Below are 20,032 nucleotides of genomic sequence, written 5' to 3'. Positions count from 1 at the left end.
TGACGCGGATATCATTGTTGTTGCACGAATCTAATCCAGGTATTTTTTACAAGCTGAAAAAAAGACCTGGAGTAGATTGCGAAACCGAAGTTTTAAATATACTTCCTGTCAGGTCAGGAAGTGGCAGAGTTAGTCGGTCTCAGGTGAGAGATGCCTGGTTCTTTCAATCAGCAAAACAGCCAAACGACCATAGAGCGTCTACAAATTACGTTAGCAGTTTGCAAAAACGATATATTAATGCCTCATAGCCTTACTTAACTAGATGAAACTTTAAAAACAACTTAACTCAACCTATGCCCAAAAACATTCACTTTTCACAAAGGGCATATAATACTGTTTGCAGTTTGATGATCCACCTGTAGAGTGGAAATTGCAGTTTGATGATCCACCTGTAGAGTTATATTTTTTAAATTTATTAAATCACAGAAGATACATAAAATCAGTGTTGCATTTCTTTTTTTATTAAAAATCCAGAAGGATATATGTATTACAAAACGTTGAGGGACTATTACGTTGTCAGGTTTGTGCAGTGAAGGAAACTTTTATATATTATTAGTTAAATAATTAAGTAATTAATTGTAACGATATAATTAGTTTTTTTTCCTTCTATTATCCTAGAAAAAGAAAAAGAAAAAGTTAATATATAAGAAATAAAAGTTGAACTGTAGCGCATTGCGAAAATTGCCTAACTGGTTATATTAATACAAGAGAAACGAGGCAAATTTTCATAAAAAGAAAACTGTTTACAGGAACATATGTCACTGTGCAGTACACTATAGGTCGGAGTGCGAAATAAAAGTTCGTGGACTTCTTTTTCAGGTTTATTAAAATTTTGAACTCATTCGATCTTCATTGTGATAATGTTCGGAAGACATTCCCTCGTTTTCCTGTTCCAAAAACATTTGACACTCGAAGTTCAATTTGCATTTTTATTCTGCTCTTCTTTTCAGAATTCTGTCGCCGTTGTCTGTCTACTTTACCTGTTCTTATCCTTAGGGCGCTGTGTGTAAACACCACTCAAAGCATCCCAAGTTAGTTTATACAAGGAGTTGATATCTAGTCTTCCAAATCAAAACGTCGAGTGAAGGCGAATTACTAACCCTTTTTACTTCCATAGCGTGACTGCTTGTCCAAGATTGTTACCATTCTTCTTATTTAATTATATTTTTTTGACAGGTAGTGCATCGACTCCCCCAGCGTGCTAGCAAGAGGCACCAACAAAGTGTAAATATAGCGCAAAGCGAAGTCATTGCCAGCTAGGGATGAAAGTCCCATAGTTCAAAACTATTTTCAATTTGTAAAGTACGGTTCTCCCTCATTTGTTAATATTTTCTTCGTGCCCAATTTTAAAGTCGTATTTTGGTTTATTATTTTTACTCCAACAGCCTCTTGATAGCTGTTTGTCGTCAAATTAATTTTCTTTCAAAGTAGATACCAATCATACTGACGAGTCCAAGACCAATGAAAACGCTTTGCCCATGTTGTTAATGTTACTTGAACGTTTAAGATTAAACATTCAGGTATTCTAACCATTCTTGTAATTGAATAATCACACTGTTAGTCACGTAGACTTCATAACCATGTTCAAGTTAATTGAATTTAATTTTCGAAAGATATAATCAGTACATTCACTTGGAAGATTGTTAACCAACTTCCGTATTGGATGCAATCTTTTCGCTTTCTTTAATCTTAATGGTTCCATGTAGGGCAAAGATAAGATTGGGTTGCCGATAAGATAACCTGAGCCTTGACCTTATAGTAGGCGTTTCAACCTAAGGATGATTTGTTGTTATCTGGAATCACTGATAGCGGATACGTTTGATTTCTTTCAATCCTTCCTTTTTTTTCCTATTATTTATTTTCGTGTTCTCAGTAGTCCTGACATGTATGCAAGTAGATTTTCGTCTAGTTTGATAGAATGAGGCAAAGGATACTATACTTGTGAAGCCTAGATCTTAGTTTAAGTTTATTTCAAGACCTGTAATTCGATTTTTATTTCTTTAATAAAAATATATTAATAGAAGGGAAAAATAAATAGCTAATCATCTTCTTATAAAATAATTTCTAATTGATTAATTAATAATATGTAAAAATAATTGTTTTTCACTTCACTGCTCATAACTTACAACGTAATATTCGCCCAACTTTTTGTAACGTACTTTACTTATTTATTCCGGAATTTTTAATAAAAATTGAAATTCAACACGGGCGTTAATTTGTATAAACCAATCTTAATAATTGTGATATTCATTCACTTAATATTAGCAAAAAAAGAAGAGTAATTAACACTGTAAATAAGAATAATTAGCGAGCTAAAATTAAATTTGAGAAGAATTACACATTCTGATACTTTACTAAGAAATATATGCTACATTATTAGAAGATAAAGAAAAATCAGGCTGGTGGATGAAGAAATATTTGCTTGCTGAAGTGAGTTACATCCCAGTGATGCATGAAAAATTTTCCTTGTTGACGTGATGAATTTTAAATTTCGCCTTCTGGGCGGAATTCCGGGTTCGGTTTACGTTTATTACATCCCCAAATGGAAATAAGACTCTGGTCGCAGTGAGCTGCAAAGGAGAAGTTCTATCCTACTTGTTCCTGCCATTTTTTCCTGTTTCTCTCTCATATTTACAAAAATTATAAAACAATTTTCGCGGTCGCCCAGCATTTAAGATTCTGGAGGTTAGCCAAGAAACTTCTCCATTTCCTGCTGGGTTCGCAGTCTGCCGTGCTTTAACCCGGTACACAGTGAACTTCTGAAGCGAATGATTATACGTCTTAAAAGATCGCACTAGTTTTGTGCCAACTGAGTACACTAAATGCTTCCCTTTACCAATGCAATACTCAAAATTGCGTGATTGCTAGGGCACGCAGGCCCGGAGTTTACACACGATCCTCGTGCATTCCATTCAAGTGTGCCTACGTGAGCAGAATAGGAAATGGCGTGGAGGATATTTTTACACGCTCCGGTTTTAGATTCAAAGTGACTTTGTGCTGTCCACCTCACACGAAGCTTCTATTTTACAAAGCAAAAATAGTCTATTGAGTATAAGACAATGAAAGTCATTTCTTTTGTTCTGTTTTTATCACTGATTGGCAGGTATTGATTATCCTTGTTGTTGACAGCCAGGGTTATTAGAACAAGGGCTGGAGTGGTTCCATAGTGCAAAAGTGAGTGGGATCATGATTAAAGAATCAAATCCAGTTTGATGAAACGTATCAGTTACAGTATTTAGTGCATGCATCATTTGAATATAATCGTGGTATGGCGTTCAGAGTGATGTGAACTGTTTTTGTATTCGATGACTTCCGACTTCAGATGTTCGAATTAAAATTCAGATTGCATTTTTTCTTAGGGGGATGTGAAACGTGCAGGAAATACCATTGCTCAAACTGGTTGCGTGTAGACCCACTATCATCTCTCTATTAGATTACAGTACTAAAATTGTAAGGTCCATGTGCACCAAATGGTGCAGTTTGTGGCACTGACTATTATCGGAGATATCCTAACTGGTAATTGGTAGTTCTCGTGATGTACTCTTTCAAACAGGTAATAGGGACAAAAGCTAAAGAGTATTGGAGGTCATGACCGTGCACGTGGCTTGTGTTACAATTTTGCTATGAGAGAATAAACCTAATTTCAGATTTTTCTTGCCAATCACGCTGTGTCGAAGCTCTGTTTCGCGACAGTCTATAGTTGAGGAACGGGCTGGGAGTTTGCATGATATCATTATCTCTTTTCTAATCTGGTGGTGTACTTTATGGGAGAGGCAATGAATTCATTTTAGATAACTCAGTCTTACCAGGAAGAGAAAAATGTGCACAGTTCGGGAAAGTCGAAATTCCAGCCATTGGCTATTCGTAACCTCAAAGAAACAAAGTAGGACACAACAATATATATCAAAGAAAATCGTGAATGAATCAAAATTCCATTGATGCAATTAGAATTAACTCGGTCACCGCTTGATAAATTCTCTTAGAAGTTCGTAAAATTATTTGTATTCTTATTATTTTCAAGCTATAAATTTAGCTACTTTCCTCTAAAATTTGGGAGTTATCTATACAGAAATGCAAGACAAGAAAAGTGGTGAAGAAACATTCGAAATAAATTTAAACTTTCATTATGTTCGCCACTGGAAAGACTTGTGCATGTACAGATGAAGAGTATGGATGCAGTAAACTTCTTAAATGCATAAGATTTTGATCCTAATGAGAGCTTTGAGCTTGGTTACAGACGACGACACTTATTAGCCAAATAGACTACACTTTGTGGAACCCATCATGCATGAGAATCTAAAGGGAAAAAAAGAAAAACAGAAATAATAATACGAAGAGGAGACAAAGAAGAAAGATAGCGCTTCGTGCTGATGCCACAACAGTCCAGTGGATGTCTACATTTATCCTCGTGAAGTAATGACATAATAACTTCTCACTCAGAGCATCAACGTCCCAAATAGAGGACATCGGGGAAATAAATGAAGCTAAACTATCTTTTGTAAGAATAGAATTACGGTGTACTTGACCTTGCAAGTGTCACTTTACCTTCCAACTAACAGTAAAGTATAGAAATGAGAGGATGGATATGTTGGAAAAGTACTGATGATCATCATTAACTTGGTGGTTGTGGTTCTTCCAAGAATCTGACGAGGTTCGATTAAATCCATCTAAGTAGAGTGCGTGTTTAACACGAAACCCCATCTCTCCATTATACAAATATTGCTATTTTTGGTTCAAATAGTTTGATGAACCTAAAACTAAGAGATTAATTTAGTTAAAGTCGAAATATTTTTCTTTATTTAGAACACAAGAATTTTTTTTTTTTAATTTCTCCTTTATACATTACTTCAATTGTTTTGTTAAGTATATTAATTATCCGCTATTATTTAAAGATAAAACTATTTGAAATAAAACAAAAAAAATTAAAACTATAAAGGCCTCATTCTATAGTATCGCTATATTATCTTTAAAGTTCTTTTTTACTTCTTTTTTTTATCTTTTGCTTTTGCTGTTAATCTTTAAGTACCATTGTTTTTTTTTTTTTTTTCTTTCCTTGTTTTAAACTTGGGAATTTTAAATGTTCTTACGCCGCGTTGATTCTGTTGAAGCGAAACTTATGGCATTCTTCACAATTCGATGCCAACTATTATTTTCCTTTACCTACATTTTTAAAATAAAACAAAAAAATTAGTCAAATAAAAAATTTCTCTGACATAGATAGCTAATGACGAAGCATTTCCTGTTATGAAAACATTACAATCAAAAGTTTGGTTGTTTAAAATTATTGTCGAGGAAACTGAGGTTATGAGGCGCACAGTCAAGAAATACGAAATAATTTACCCGAATAAAAAACATTGTTTTATACAACGATACAGTTTTATCACTCATAACCTCAAGTTTGTAATCTAAGCATATCTTATTCATGTACTTTTAACTGATTTTGTTTTTCATCGATCCATTGAAATTAGGTATATGGCCTCCCCACAATCAACAGGTGGCTTACACATTACACCTTACAATTATTAAGCTGGCGACATCCATTTTTTAATCTTCTCCCCTGAGTAGAGCATTTCACTGGTCCACAATGAGGCTGCCCAACCTCTGACGATCATGTCAATTTTGACGGTTGTCTTTGAGCAGGTTTTGTCCTTTATTAAACTTCCTCGAATTTCTGAGAGCTCCCAGTGGAACTATGATCTACTAATGTCTAAAGGATGAGGAGAAAAAAATAAGAGATTTCTGGCTAATTTTGAAGATCTGAAGACAACAACATTAAACATTTTCAAATTCTAATCTGAAAAAGGACCAGATCTCCTAACTCAGTTTATTCTCTTAATTAGTTTAATTTTATTATTATTATTATACTGAAAACGGAGCAATAACTGAACGGAGGTTAATTCAAAATTTTAAATATCCACCTCACAAAGGCTTCTCTAAATTAGTTACTTTAACTTGACTAAGTGGATAAATGTAGTCTTTTCTAAATATCTTAAGTCCGAGCGCTGTCACCGCCACTGGAGATACACCAGCGTTCCCAGATGGTCAATTGATAAACATAACGCAAGAAGCGTTATTGAGGAGGCTATTTCAAATTTCGGTGCGTGAATGTTAATATGGATATATCAAATTTATAATTATTAAATATGTGAAAGAAGTTTAGTTTGAGTTAAAGTAAGAGTTAAATCAAGTTGGATTTGACCTGTTAGTATTAGCAATGCCTACATGGTACAAGGAAGCCTGTGGCTTATGTTGCACCAGCCAAAAATAAATAAATAAAGCTCAGCTAATTCACTAGCCAGAAGTCCAAGGAGCAGGCAATTGACAAGTTCATGGAGAAGAGAATAGCCTGTGGACAGCGAGCCTGGTCGACCAATGAAATCGGGTCACCACAATCGTTAGACCTGGCCGAATGGAGCGATCACGTAACTCGATTCCTCAAAACACAAACGGCAGACTTCCCCTGGACCAGTACCCACTACGACTCAACTAACCTCACTAAAGTGTCGCTATACGAAGAAGAGCTACTCAAGGCATCAACACTCTGGTCGATAAGAAAACGATGGGAAGTGACTATATTCCCACTTTTTGTCTAAATATCGCCTCCTACTTCATAAGGGAGGAGCTGACGGAAGTGTACAACAAAATCCTACAACAGAGAGTTGTCCCGGTCGCTTGGCTGAATTATAGAGTCGTTCCAGTTCCAAAAGTGCAAAACCCTAACTCAACTACAGGCCAATTTCTATTTCCTCACCTCTTCTCAAATGCCTAGAGAAGTGCATTTTCAAAGCTGTTGCCAACCAGATCCCCTCCCAGCGACCTCAGCACTCTCACAAAGATCGCCAATAACATGTCTACAGGCTCTAAACTTGAAAACCCTACAGGCCTGGGAATAAGGCCCTGTTCTTCATGCTATCTTCCTGGATCCAAGGGCTGGAGAACTACTACGCTTTCACAGGTAATGTCGCTAAGCTCCTCAGAAGTCTACTCACCAAGAGATTTCTCACCTTTCAGCAAGGGACTCGCTTCATCACCAAGCAGGTGGAAGTTGGTATACTCCAAGGTGGATGTCTGTCAGCAGTGCTATTTTCGGCGATATTTTTACCGCTAATGAATGAGATACCTGCATTTTATGGCTTATGCCGACGATATCGTATGCTATCTACCAAACCCTGCTAACACCTGACGAGACCCGGCAAAGAATCTATCGAAGTCTGTCACCCTCAACAAATATCTGTCCTCCTTCTGGAAATACGCCGCCTTTTTTGCACTAAAACTAAACCCGGAAAAATCAAAGTATATCATCTTCTCACCGCACAAGCAGACCTCAATCCAGCAGTCTCTCTGGAGCCCGCAATTGAGGGGCATCTACTCGTCGCCGCTCATTCAGTTAAATTCTTAGGGGTGATAATGGATGAAAATCTGACCTACAAGGATCAAATCCAGCAACTGCGCTTAAAAGCGCTACCGGCCTTCTGGGGCGTGAAACTCGACCTCTGTAAATCGCATAATAAAGAAACCGTCAGGAAATTTCTCTTCTACTACTTCAGTTCAATCATCGGTTACGGCATTGGTCTGGTCTGCAGCTTCTTTGTCCAGCCTGAAGACGCTTTGGGGTCTAGAATTCTGGGTCCTCAAGTGGGCCAACAATTGGGCTCACCTTCGCTATACGACGTCAAGATCACAGCTCTGTTAAAATCTAAGCTACACCCCAGCCCAGCACATGGCATATGCGAGGACGCTCACAATGGCACTCAATCTGTACTCCGTAGTTCACGACTTCATCAACATCTGGGAATTCGTGGGTTGGAAAATCCCGGATAGGGCTCTCAGAAACCCTCCAGTGCTCTGCTCAAACCTACAGAAGCTCTCAACCTTCAAGCAGCATTTTCCCAACAGCATAATCGGCGCACTGAGCTCAGCTGACATTGATTTTGATTTATGGTCCAGTGATACAGGGGGAAAAAAAAAGAAAGAAGAAAATCCATATTCACGTGCAGTCACTATTCCTGTAACTGTCGTTTAAACTAAAACTGACTCCAAGTGAAAGATGTCCGGCAATTATCGAGAACTCAAAGCTCTTATGTTGGAGAAGCGATATATTCGCCATGATTCATGTATTCTCTGAATGTTATATGTATTTTATTGTTATTCAATGGCTGCAGTTTTTCTATGCAATTTTCTGTGTTTTATCAGCTTGTAAGTAAATATAATTAATGTCTCCAATTAGATTGTTAGACTCCTCTGGATGCCTGTAACGGGAATCGTATACTTGTAAAAAGACGTTCATGAGATAGCCGTTCATGTTAACCCTTAAATACAGATGCGCTCATAGGCAGGGGCGTTCTTAGTGTAAGTGGCACCCGGGTGCCAATTGAAATTTGGCGCACCGCTTTAAAATTTTCTTCATATGTTTATGTAAGTGGTGGTTTAAAAAAACTGTTTAGAGTCAGAACTAAGAAGTTGAGATAGTGGTGAATCTTCAGAGTTTGAAACGATATTTTCAGTTTGTTCAACCAACCAGCTGAACTCACTTCAGCCCTACATACACATTTTATCTAAAAAAAATTAAAACAATATTTCTTATTAGGAATGCTGATATTACAATTTCAGCTTTGGTTTGAAACGTGTATTGTTTGTTTTTTTGCCTTCTTATTACCCTAAAAATCATAAAAGCATTAAACGCGTGAGAGAAAACAAAAGAGTAAAGGACTCTCCTTACAATTAATCCCTGTGAGAAATGTCCAGTATGCGATTGTTAGGGCGATTGACCCGTTCCGTATTATTTCTTCTGTTCAGTCGGTAGTAGGGCGCGACGAAGTACGGTAATTTGGCCTTCCTTCTTTCCTTTGAAGTCGCTCCAGAAATTATCAGGTAAATACCAGACAGCCATTTCGTAATCCGTCGACAACAGTATAATGTTACGAACCTCTCTCTCTATCCTTCCCAATCAGTTTAATTTTATTTACAATTCATACTTAATTGGGCATAAAAAAAAAAAAAACTACTAACAATTGATTGGTATTCTGTTTGTTCCTGCTCAACTCATTACATTCAGATTAGGGACGTTATTTTTTGTGACACAAATAACACGCGATATAGGAGTTTCGATTCTCCCACTGATCTCAGGATTTTTTTTTTTTTTCCTTATTTTATCGAATTTTCCAATTCAAATTACCGCTAAGCCTAATTCCATGTTCAAATAATAATGGTAATAAAACTCTCGCTTCTATTTAGCTCTTTATATTATTATATAAATTAAAAACAAACCTTTGTTTTAAATTAAAAAAACACAGATACAAATAAAATGGATTTATGCCTCGTGCAGCCACAGTTGTCCACTTCTTGGCTAGAAAACAGATCAACTTATAGAACAAAAAAAGGCAAGAAAAAAGAAGTACCATCCTGTTTGTTGTGTAGGGATACTGTGTACGAAAAATCAAGGTGTATTTATTTACGAAGCCCTCCTTCCGCTTTTTTTTTTTTTTTCACCGCTTATGAAAAAAAAAAAAGTTTTAAAGAAAGCAAAACATAAAATTTATTAAAAGTTAAGTATAAAATTATTTTTATAGTGTCACAAATCAAATACACTCAAAATAGTCCAATATTTACCATTATTTTCCATGGCATTTGTTTGCATTAATTTCCATCGCATATTGTTCATAATCCAGTGGCGAGTTTAGAATTAATTTTTCTGAATGGTTTGATTGCGCATAATGTAAATCGATATTCCTCCAAATATTTTATTTCCACTATGAACATGGACTTCCCCGAAATTTTTTCTACATAAGTTAACAAAAGCTACCATTTTTATCTCCACTTCCGATGCTTATAAATTAATGGTTTTGCCAGATATACGAAGTTCAACTTCATTTTGGTACTAAACGCTTAATATAATTATATGATATTATTGAATTCACGTTTCTCCGCAAAATGCAATTAAAGAGTATCCTTTTCAAACTTTTTTTCACTTCACTAATAAATAGCACTTCCTGTTTTTTACAGTTTCAAAGTATTTGCCAGGCTATAGAAGAGAGACGGATTTTAAAAAAATCTAATCTGAAGCTGTTAGACAGTTTTGTGCCCTGCATTGTAATGGATTTTCTATAAACCAATGGGTGCATGCCTATTATCCCTATAATGCTTCATTTGATGAAGTCGTGATAAATTAAATGGCTCTGTGATCTTGAAAACAAAAACTTGGCATTATCCTTTATGTGAGAAAAGGATGATTTTCTCGCATCATTAGAAGGGAAGGGAAGCTTAATAGGAGAGGGAGAGAGAGACTTTCCACCCCGCTGAGCTGATGAGTACGTTGTGTATGTGTGAAAACGCTGAGAAAATAAAACTAAGGATTTTTTACTCTTCCTATAACGAAAAAAATACCCCTACCATTAGCCACAGGCCACTGGCTACTGTTGAGAGTTTGCAAGACTGGGATTCTTGAGGCAACCCAAAGTGGGGCACTAGAATACATTGTGTTTCCATGTGTTCCCTTTTTTTTCGATTACCTTGTAATCAAGGATAGTGAGCCGATATGTTCTATTTCTCAGATGCTAAAGTATCTACTGTACCGCTGTTCTGACCATAACATTTCATCTTGTTCTACTGTTTCCTAATTGTGGTAAAAATATAGAAAAGAACCTATATCCTCACCACTTTAAAACATCCTTCCTCTTCTAGGTGATTTTATTAGTTTTTTCGGAGAAGCCGATGCAGAACATATAGATCTTGGTTTCTAAATTTTGAAAATAGCTCTGTGTAAAGTCTCGTGTTGCAGCTATAGCTTCGTGCAAAAAATTGTGCATTTTCTCTATTTGTACTATAGTTTGAATTTCGAAAATATTTACTCTTCCCCATAATATGTTTGAGGATAGAGGCTATAGAATATTTTGTACGAATGTGCCCAGTTTCTGATTTAAAATACCTACGTAAAAACGGATCCTCTGATATTCTCTGATGCATACTCTGACAAAACGTATTACATCATTCGATTATATATGAGAAATATCATAGTTAAAGCTAGATCTGTATAGCGATTTGAATATCTCTAAAAAATATGGAACAATTGTGGAATATCAGGTTAAGAGTATACTGCATTTTGATAAAGATTTTAAAGTACTATTCAAAATGTACTAAAGATACTTATTTATCAAAACAATATGTTCAAAATATATCTTTTAAAATAAATGTTTACAATCAAAAATATTAACTATCGTAAAATGTAAACGTTTAAAAAGTGAAAATATCTTTATGATTAGGGTTACAAATTTTCAAACCCGGAAATTGGGACATACACTGTAAATAAACGTGTTGTTTGATGTAATGTAAATTTTAATATGTTGTTTGATGTTTATGGCTATGAGGCGTTAGCGTATTATTTTTCTGGATGAAAAACTCGGGTTTCTGGGAGAAAAAAATATGCTGCAGCTATGTTAAGATAGCTTAGTCAACTATGGTGCGAAATCTATAAAAACTGTTGGGATCCGAACTCAGGCTTTTCCACACAACGTAGGTTCAATTATACGACCGGTACGCTGCGACCTGTTAAAAACACAACATTATTTTCAGACAGTATTGTCCTGATTTTAGTGATGCCTGCTTTAAGTTTTCTTTAATTTATGGAACGCCAAAGTTCAGTTGAAAAAATGTTTCGGCAATTTTACTTAGAAGGGTGCGAACAATCTTCTACTCTCTTCTAAGAAGGTGCTGCTTTTAATTCCAAACACATTAGGGAGATGTGTTTGAGGCAGGAAAGGTGCGAAATTTAGTATTGTGAAGTCAGAGAAAAGGGGTCTCGATTTCCATGTCGTTCTGATGGCTCTGTGCGAGTATTATCCTGCTTCAATAAACTACTTGCTGCTCTACAGAAGGCTACCAGATATATTCAGAATTTGTGAAAGAATATTTCCGACTGGCTCTCTTGACAGGCTTTGAGGAAGATAAAATAGGTGACTACATGGTTTGTAAACCTTCATGATTTTGGAGACATTTGTTCTTTGTCAAGAACCATTCACACAACGTAGATGATGTGATCGCAAAAGTACACTGCTTCTCAAAAGCTAAGGAACAAAAGGCTAATTAACGATTGTGCCGTATTTTTTCTCAGCATGAGAAGTCGATGTCAGCCCCTGTTGCTACCCCCTGAGATTACACGTCTTCTTACGGTACTGTTCTTCCACAAATTTTCGAATCATGGACACGTACTATAACGCACGAATACTGTAAAAATACATTAATATATAGAAATAAAGAAGAAGTTACCTGCTTGCCTCAAATGGCTCTGTTTTTTTTTTATTTTTTTATTTATCTTAACTGTAAAAATACGTACCATAATGCACGAATACTCTACAAATTTCCGATTGAAGTTTGTACAGTATTTATGCCTTATTAAGACGCATTTAAACGAATGCCTTAGTAACTTTTTGTTATAATCTTTGATTTATTTCCTTAACATCAGTATATATTTATCTTTTTTGACATAAAAGATTTCCAAAGTGTCCAGATCGATATAAGAACCAATTCTGGAAGTTTTCATACCTCATATTACATACGAGTGTACAGTATTATAACAATAAAGCGAGATTTGGTATTGCTTAGCTTCTCGGCCAAAACATCACAGAAGATATAGTTTGGGAGTTTCTCTTTTGTTTCTTTTCATTCCGATTTTCCATTTTGTTAGCTCATTTATTAAATCTGTGGACAAACAGTAGGGCAAGGATTTGCAGAAATCGCAATAGAAATCATGAAGAAGGAAGCCGTAACCTTTATAAGATTTAAAATTAGCATTAGCATTAGCATTAGTAGAGGCATTTGATGCAAGAAAGCAAGCTTATGCAGCATCAGCCAAAAAAAAAAAAAAAAAAAAAAACCCACTTCCATTTCACCCCTCTGTTCGTTCCAAATACCTGTCCAGCTGAGCCTTAAACTTATTTAGGCTATCAACCTCCACCACAAGGGATGGAAGTCTGTTCCACCAACCAACCACCCGCTGGCTAAAGGCAAATTTCCTCACGTCTATCCTACATCTGTCTTTCCTCAATTTGAATTTATGCCCTCTCAGGTGATTTTTCTGAGCTAGAGGAAGAATCCCATCAGCATTGAGCATGCTTAAACCATTCAAGGCTTTATACACCTCTATCAGATCACCTCGCTGGTAGCCGACCGGGCTAGCCGAGTGGGTAAAGTACCTACCCGGCAACCCAAAGGTCGCGGGTTCGATTCCCGCCTCGGGCTTGGATCAAAGTACTGCAAAAACCTTGGGAGGTGCAATATGGCCACAGAAGCCGATGCGCCAACAACTACCAAACCTCGCTGGTGCCTAGTCTCCAGACACTGTAATTTGCAAAACTTAAGCCTTTCTTCGTAAGAGCAACCCTTTGTTCCATTCACTAATCTTGTTGCCCTTCTCTGTACTCGTTCCAGCAGCTCTACATCCTTCTTGAAATGAGGCCTCCAGACCTGTATACAGTACTCTAGGTGTGGCCTGACCATTGCCTTATACAATGGAATAATCACCTCCTTATCCCTGCTGGAAAAATTCCTGTATATCATTGACAATACTCCATGAGCTACTCTTGCAGCCCGTCTGCACTGCTCAGAGAACTTCATATCTGCCTGCACAACCACCCCCAAGTCCCTTTCATTCTCTACCACTGTCAGTGTAGTACCACAGAGTTGATACGTTGCTCTGGGGTTGCTGTTTCCCATGTGTAGTACTTTACATTTGTCAATGTTAAACTTCATTTGCCACCTCTCAGCCCATCTGCTCAACCTTTCCAGATCCTGTTGCAGCAGCATAGTGTCAGTAGTGTCCTTGACAACCCTGCCAACCTTTGTATCATCTGCAAACTTGGACATTAAGCTTGATATACCATCATCAATATCATTTATAAATACAGAAAACAATATGGACCCAACACTGAGCCCTGAGGGACTCCACTAATAACATTAGTCCACGATGAGCAGTGTCCATTGATTACCACTCTCTGTCTTCTCCCCCTCAACCGCCCCTTTATCCATAGCAGCAATTTGCCTCCAATGTCACACTGCTCCAATTTGTGTAGCAGTCTTCCATGTGCAACAGTATCAAAAGCCTTTCTAAGATCCAAGTATATAATATCAAAGTTATTCCCTGCATCCAGTTCTTTTGTGACTGCATCATAGTATCCAATCAAGTTGGTCAGGCAAGACTTCCCCTTAACAAAACCATGCTGTGTCTGAGCTATAACTGAAGTCTTGTCTAAATAATCCTGCAGTGCTTCTTTAACCAGCGCCTCCATTAATTTTCCTGGAACAGAAGTTAAGCTCACAGGTCTATAATTACTTGTGTCAGCCTTTGATCCTCCTTTGTGAATTGGGGTCACATTTGCACATTTCCAGTCTATGGGTACCTCTCCTGAGTCCAAGGAAGCTCTCATAATTATGGCTAAGGGTTTGCTTACTTCCTTTGCTGCCTCCTTTAATATAACTGGATAGATCCCATCCACCCCGGGTGCCTTTCTTGTGTTTATCTTCAACAGTTTCTCCTCCACTTTACTCCCAGTTATTTCAAGATTCTGTAGCTTACTGCTAGAGTTGAATACACCTCTGGCATTCCCCTTGCTGAATAACTCCTCATGTGTGAATGTCGATGCAAAATATTCATTTAGTTTGTTAGCTACCTGAGCAGGATCATCAACAGTTGACCCATCAATATCAAGTGGACCAATCTGATTCATCCCCTTCCTTCTAGAGTTAACATAAGTAAAGAACTCTTTGCTGTTTTTCTTTGCATCCCTTGCCAAGGATCTCTCGTAATCTGCCTTCGCCTGCCTAACCCCCTTTGTAACTTGGTTGCATATCAACTTGTATCTATCATAGGCTTCTGTGTCATGTGTTAATTTGTAAGTATCCCATGCATTTTTCTTCTCTGCCATATGCCTCATTAGTTCATCTGACATCCATTTTGGCCTAAACCTTGAACAATATTTCTTAGTTGGTATGTAAAGCCTAGTAGCTTCCAAGATAAGTTCTTTGAATGCTTCCCATTTTGAATTTGCTGTTGGTAACATCATCAGTTGGTCCCACTGTATAGAATTTAAATACTGTCTCAGTCCATCGTAGTCGCCTTTACGAAAGCAATAACCCTTCCCTTTACCCTTAATGGTAGTTACCTCTTTGAGTAAATCCCACTTCAGCACACTGTGATCACTGCCACCTAGTGGTTCGTTTATCTGCAGATTCTTAATGCATGAAGAATCACTGCTGATAATCAAATCAAGAGTATTACTCCCTCTAGTTGCCTCCCGAACATGCTGATGTAGAAAACAATCATCCAATAAATCCACAAAAGCCCTGCTAGTGTGTGAGTAACCAGCCCCCAAATTCCAGTCAATATCTGGGAAATTAAAATCTCCCATTATAAGACTCTCCGATTTACTGGCCCACTCTATTTCCCTGTACAGTTCCTTATTACACTCATCAGAGTCATTAGGCCTATAGCACACTCCTACTCTCAATTTTGATCTCCCAATGCTTATGTCACACCAAACTGACTCAACACTGCACTGTCCGGCGATGTCGACTGACTTCACTTCCTTGGTTTTTATGTGTTTCTTAACTAATAGCATAACCCCTCCCCCCTTCCTATCCTGTCTATCCTTTCTGTAGATATTGTACTCCCCAAATTCCAGTTCTGCATTCCTTATATCTGTGTGACACCACGTCTCTGATATCCCAACAATATCTGCCTTTGATGTTTTGAGCAATACCTCAAATTCATCAAATTTATTTACTAAACTCCTAGCATTGGTGTACATGCAAGTATACCTGCACCTGTTTCTATTCTTAGCTACCCTAACACAACCCATGTGTTTACTTGTACCGCAATGGCTCCCAGCAGTCTCTGAAATACCATGCATCTTGTTTTCCAGGCTTCTGCTCATTCTAATAGAAGCAGTGCAAGAATCTCTTTCACCTCTGCCAGTGGCTACTGTCAATCTATTGGTCTTTGTCTCCCCCCAAGCTAGCAGTTTTCCGACCCACCTAACACTGCCTCGATAGCATCAGTAAATATTCTTGCACCCATTCTATTTAAGTGTATCCCATCCCTGTAGAAGCAATCTCTCCTGTTAACAAGTACAGTCCAGGCTGAAAAAAATTCTACCACTTGAGCTATGCACAATCTTTCCAGGGCCGAAATTAGATGGACTTTGACTAGTAAGCGATGAAATTTGTAAAACATCCATAACAATTTCTCCTCTTCAGACGATATTTGAATGTAGGCCTTTTCCACAGTGTGGGAAACCAAGGAAACCACTACTCTAATCGAGAGGTTTAAGCCAATGTTCTGCAATACAATGCAAATACAAATCGTAATTTCTGATTATATGAAATTGTACGTGCTTTCTATTCTGTTTTTTTTTTTTTTTTTTAATTTTTTATATTTGTCTCTCTCTAAGGCCGTTCACTTGACTCCATTTCACTTCACTGTTTTAATTTCGTGTCCATTAGCAGAGTCTACTTTCCTTTTAGACATGTTTTATCACATGTTTTGCTTGAAGTAATACGAAGGTCGTTGTGTTATCAGGTAGCACAATCAGTTTTGGCCACAGGGATTAATCGTGATATAATCTAACAACAACGTTATTGATGGCTTGTTTATGAATATTGTTATTCAAGAACTCCCGTTCTTCAATCCCCTCCTTTCTAAACACGGTAGAGTCACTTCCAGGAAAACTGTAACAACGTTTGCTTGTATTTCAACCTTAAGGTTTACAGTTACGTCTACTTGCGCAATCAAGTAAATTAAATAGGTCCTTGATCATGAACCTAGAACACGCTGCGTGCAACAAAGTTCGTAATCTTGCGTTACAGATTAACGACCTGCATAATTAATACTTTTTATAGAAACGAACGTGGGGATGCATTCGTAATGGAGAGATATTCTTTACAATGTTATCAGGTTGCTTTTTTTTCTCACAGCTTTTAATTAAATTTATTAAGTTTGCTTTATTCATTTAGTGCAGTTTTTATCTAAACTCAGCTCGATCTCTGTTTCGTTTTTTAATAGTTACAATTTGATTCATGTTTCGCTGATCGAATCATATTAGTTTCATCCGTAACGGAGGACTCTTACCCTTCGCTGCATGGTAGCAGTCTTCAGCCTAAGCTTATAGAAGTTTTCTTGAGGAAAAGTTTTAGCCATTGGAAACAACTACGTGACCTACTAAATATTCTTAATCGTATTTCACGCTCCCTTCCCATACCCATATTAAGACTATTCTAAAGCTATCTACATGGTGGGTAAACAACCTAAGAAAATCACCTATCTATTTAGCATCTTATTACATCGTAATAAATTAGATCTTAAACTTTCGAGATGTCATTTATTAGAAAGTAGTGCAATACCGGTAGAACTCGTTGTGAAGGCAGATTTATTTATTTTATTAATATTATTTATTATTTTTTTTTTTCTGAGAGATTAAAAAGGAGAGAATTCGCTTTTTCTTTTTTAATTTTCCGCATCACACTGTTGTGAATACCGCTTGCCCTGTCGATATAAGAAAATAGAGACAGAAAGTTGACAGGAGGTCTTTAATGTGCACAATCGATCATCTGTTTTTCTTGCAAGTAATCCCTGTTTTGTTGCTGTGACATTTCCAGTATTTTGTAATGATCTTCAACAAGAATGCTGTCACTGTGTTCGGGAACAAGACAAGTTCTGTCTATAGCTGGTTTCCTAGACGGTGACCCTGATAAAATAATGGACACACGCAGACACGAGGGTAATCCCTAACGTATGTTGTATATGGCTTTGTGTGTTTGTTTTTGAAAATATAGAACTAGAACTTTGAGATAAATTTGTCCTCAATAAACGTAGTCAGTGAAATGTGGGGTCACTGATACACCCATGGTAAAGGACTTCCTTCGGAAACTCGATATTTCTTAAGCATCTATTTAAAAATACCTAGAGAGGGTGGATATAGTTACCGCATTTCCAATAACAGTTGTCACTACCAGTGGAAATATTTGGTATCATGCTGAGATCCAACCTTAATAGGACTGCTGGAGCAAAGATAGCGTATCCAGTTCAAATAATCTTCAAAAACTAAACGAAACCATTGCTGGAAATCTTATTCACAAATAATTGTGAAATAATTGACAGCAATCATTCTTATACACACTGTCAGTTTATTGCATTGTAAGTAAATATTAAAAAATGCTTATAATAAATTAAACTTTGTTAGTAATTATTCACATTTGTATGAAGTCACTTGTAAAATTTCAGATGCAAGGCATATTCAAGTCCCCCATACTCTATCAAATGTGCAGTCTGTATTATTAACATGGAAGGAGTATAACCAACGGCTTCCCGACTACTTGAAAATCTCATTACTAAAAGAAATATACCAAATAGTTTAGGCACTAACCCTTCCAACAGGTGAGCTTTTGGGTCATAGGGAAACATTGTTCTATTAGTTAGTTGTTCATGCTATAGAACGCACAGCAGTCAATCCTGATATGTTTCTGCCTCTATTTTATTTCCTCATATGATGAAAATGCACCAAGATTGATATTGTTTTATTATTGAACACTAAAGAATTCGAGGATACGTATCCATCCAACGATTTCAGTGGACATGTATCCTCTAAGATTGGTTCTGTTTAGATACATTTCGGTTTTAATTGGGCCCCTATATAGTCAATCACTTCAAGAAAAGTATTTTTAGGATAATATATAATTTTTTTAAAGCTGAATGACAATGGTTAGGATTCAAGCTGACGGATCCGAGGGAGAGATTTAGCCTTTTAGGAGCCCTAGGCGAAAAATCAATAAGTGGGCCCCTCTATAGACATCTTTCTAAGGGTAGGCTCCGAATAATATCCTGGATCCCTACACTGTGACAGGGTTCTCAGTTAGCACCTGCGCTTGTGCATAAAACCGGCTCTGATAGATCCACAAAGAAAGTGGAGGAGGAAGATTTTCAAAATGACGGTTGGGAGCAGGGAAAAGCTAGTATTTAATTTATGATTATTATTATTTTAATTTTTTTATCTTGTTTTTCTAAGCCAATAACACTACATAGAAATATTAGAGCTGGAGATAATATTCTCTCCGAGTTACATTCTGGATCGAAAGTGATTCCAGCTTGTGGATTCTTAAAGTATTAAAATAACCGCTTATAATTAGGTGTATAAAATTATAAAAAATAAAGAAGTGACAAACTGGTTAAATATTGTCACTAACCCCAATATGAAGATGGGTTGATAATGATTTTCTTCTAACTAGAGAATAATATTCGGTAGAAAGTTGCCTAAAATAGTCCAACATAGCAGCTAGTTTCTTCACTGCACCAAAAGTTTCTCTGAAAGAACTAAACTAAAATTTAGATGCTAAAACAAACTAAGATTTATGCGACTTATTTGTGTATTTCCTGTATATTTACTTTGAGTTATCTAGAAATTAGGTAAAGCAATCTCATCCAAACAAAGAGTCATTGAGAAAAAGTTCTGTTTAAGGTAGAATTATTTATCTTAGAACTGGCAGTAAAATGACTCTCATCTTTGCTGAAGCCGAGAATGATAATCGACATTTATTCTTACAAGAAACAGCGCGACCACGAAATGCATTTCTTAACACACACATCGGACCTGTTTATCAAAATAACATCTGACTTCGTCCTCGGCAGTATTTCAAGTCGTGAACATTAAGATTAGTGAACCAGGAAGTTAAACAAAGAAAGATATGTCTTGGATTCTTAGAATACAAATGTCTTCATTGTTTAAACCTTTATCTGTCTCTGCATGCTTTAGGAGTGGCATTACTCGAATTGAAGTCATTTCAGGCGAATTGTAAACAGTTTTCACACTTAAGGTGAAAATATTAATTTAATGAACTCACAAAACTCCTTTGTCACTGTTTAGGCTTTTCGCTCAAGAGTTCTCAAACAGCCACCTTCATTAAGTAGCTCGTAATGGGTAAATAAAGATGTTCAAACAGTCTTGATGTTAACAATTTTCAAATTTACTGAAGACTATTAAACTCTTAACGA

This window comes from Mastigoproctus giganteus, chromosome 3, assembly GCF_048544385.1.
Source record: "Mastigoproctus giganteus isolate SK-2022 chromosome 3, ASM4854438v1, whole genome shotgun sequence".
Lineage (NCBI taxonomy): Eukaryota > Metazoa > Arthropoda > Arachnida > Uropygi > Thelyphonidae > Mastigoproctus > Mastigoproctus giganteus.
This window is presented reverse-complemented; position numbering follows the sequence as displayed.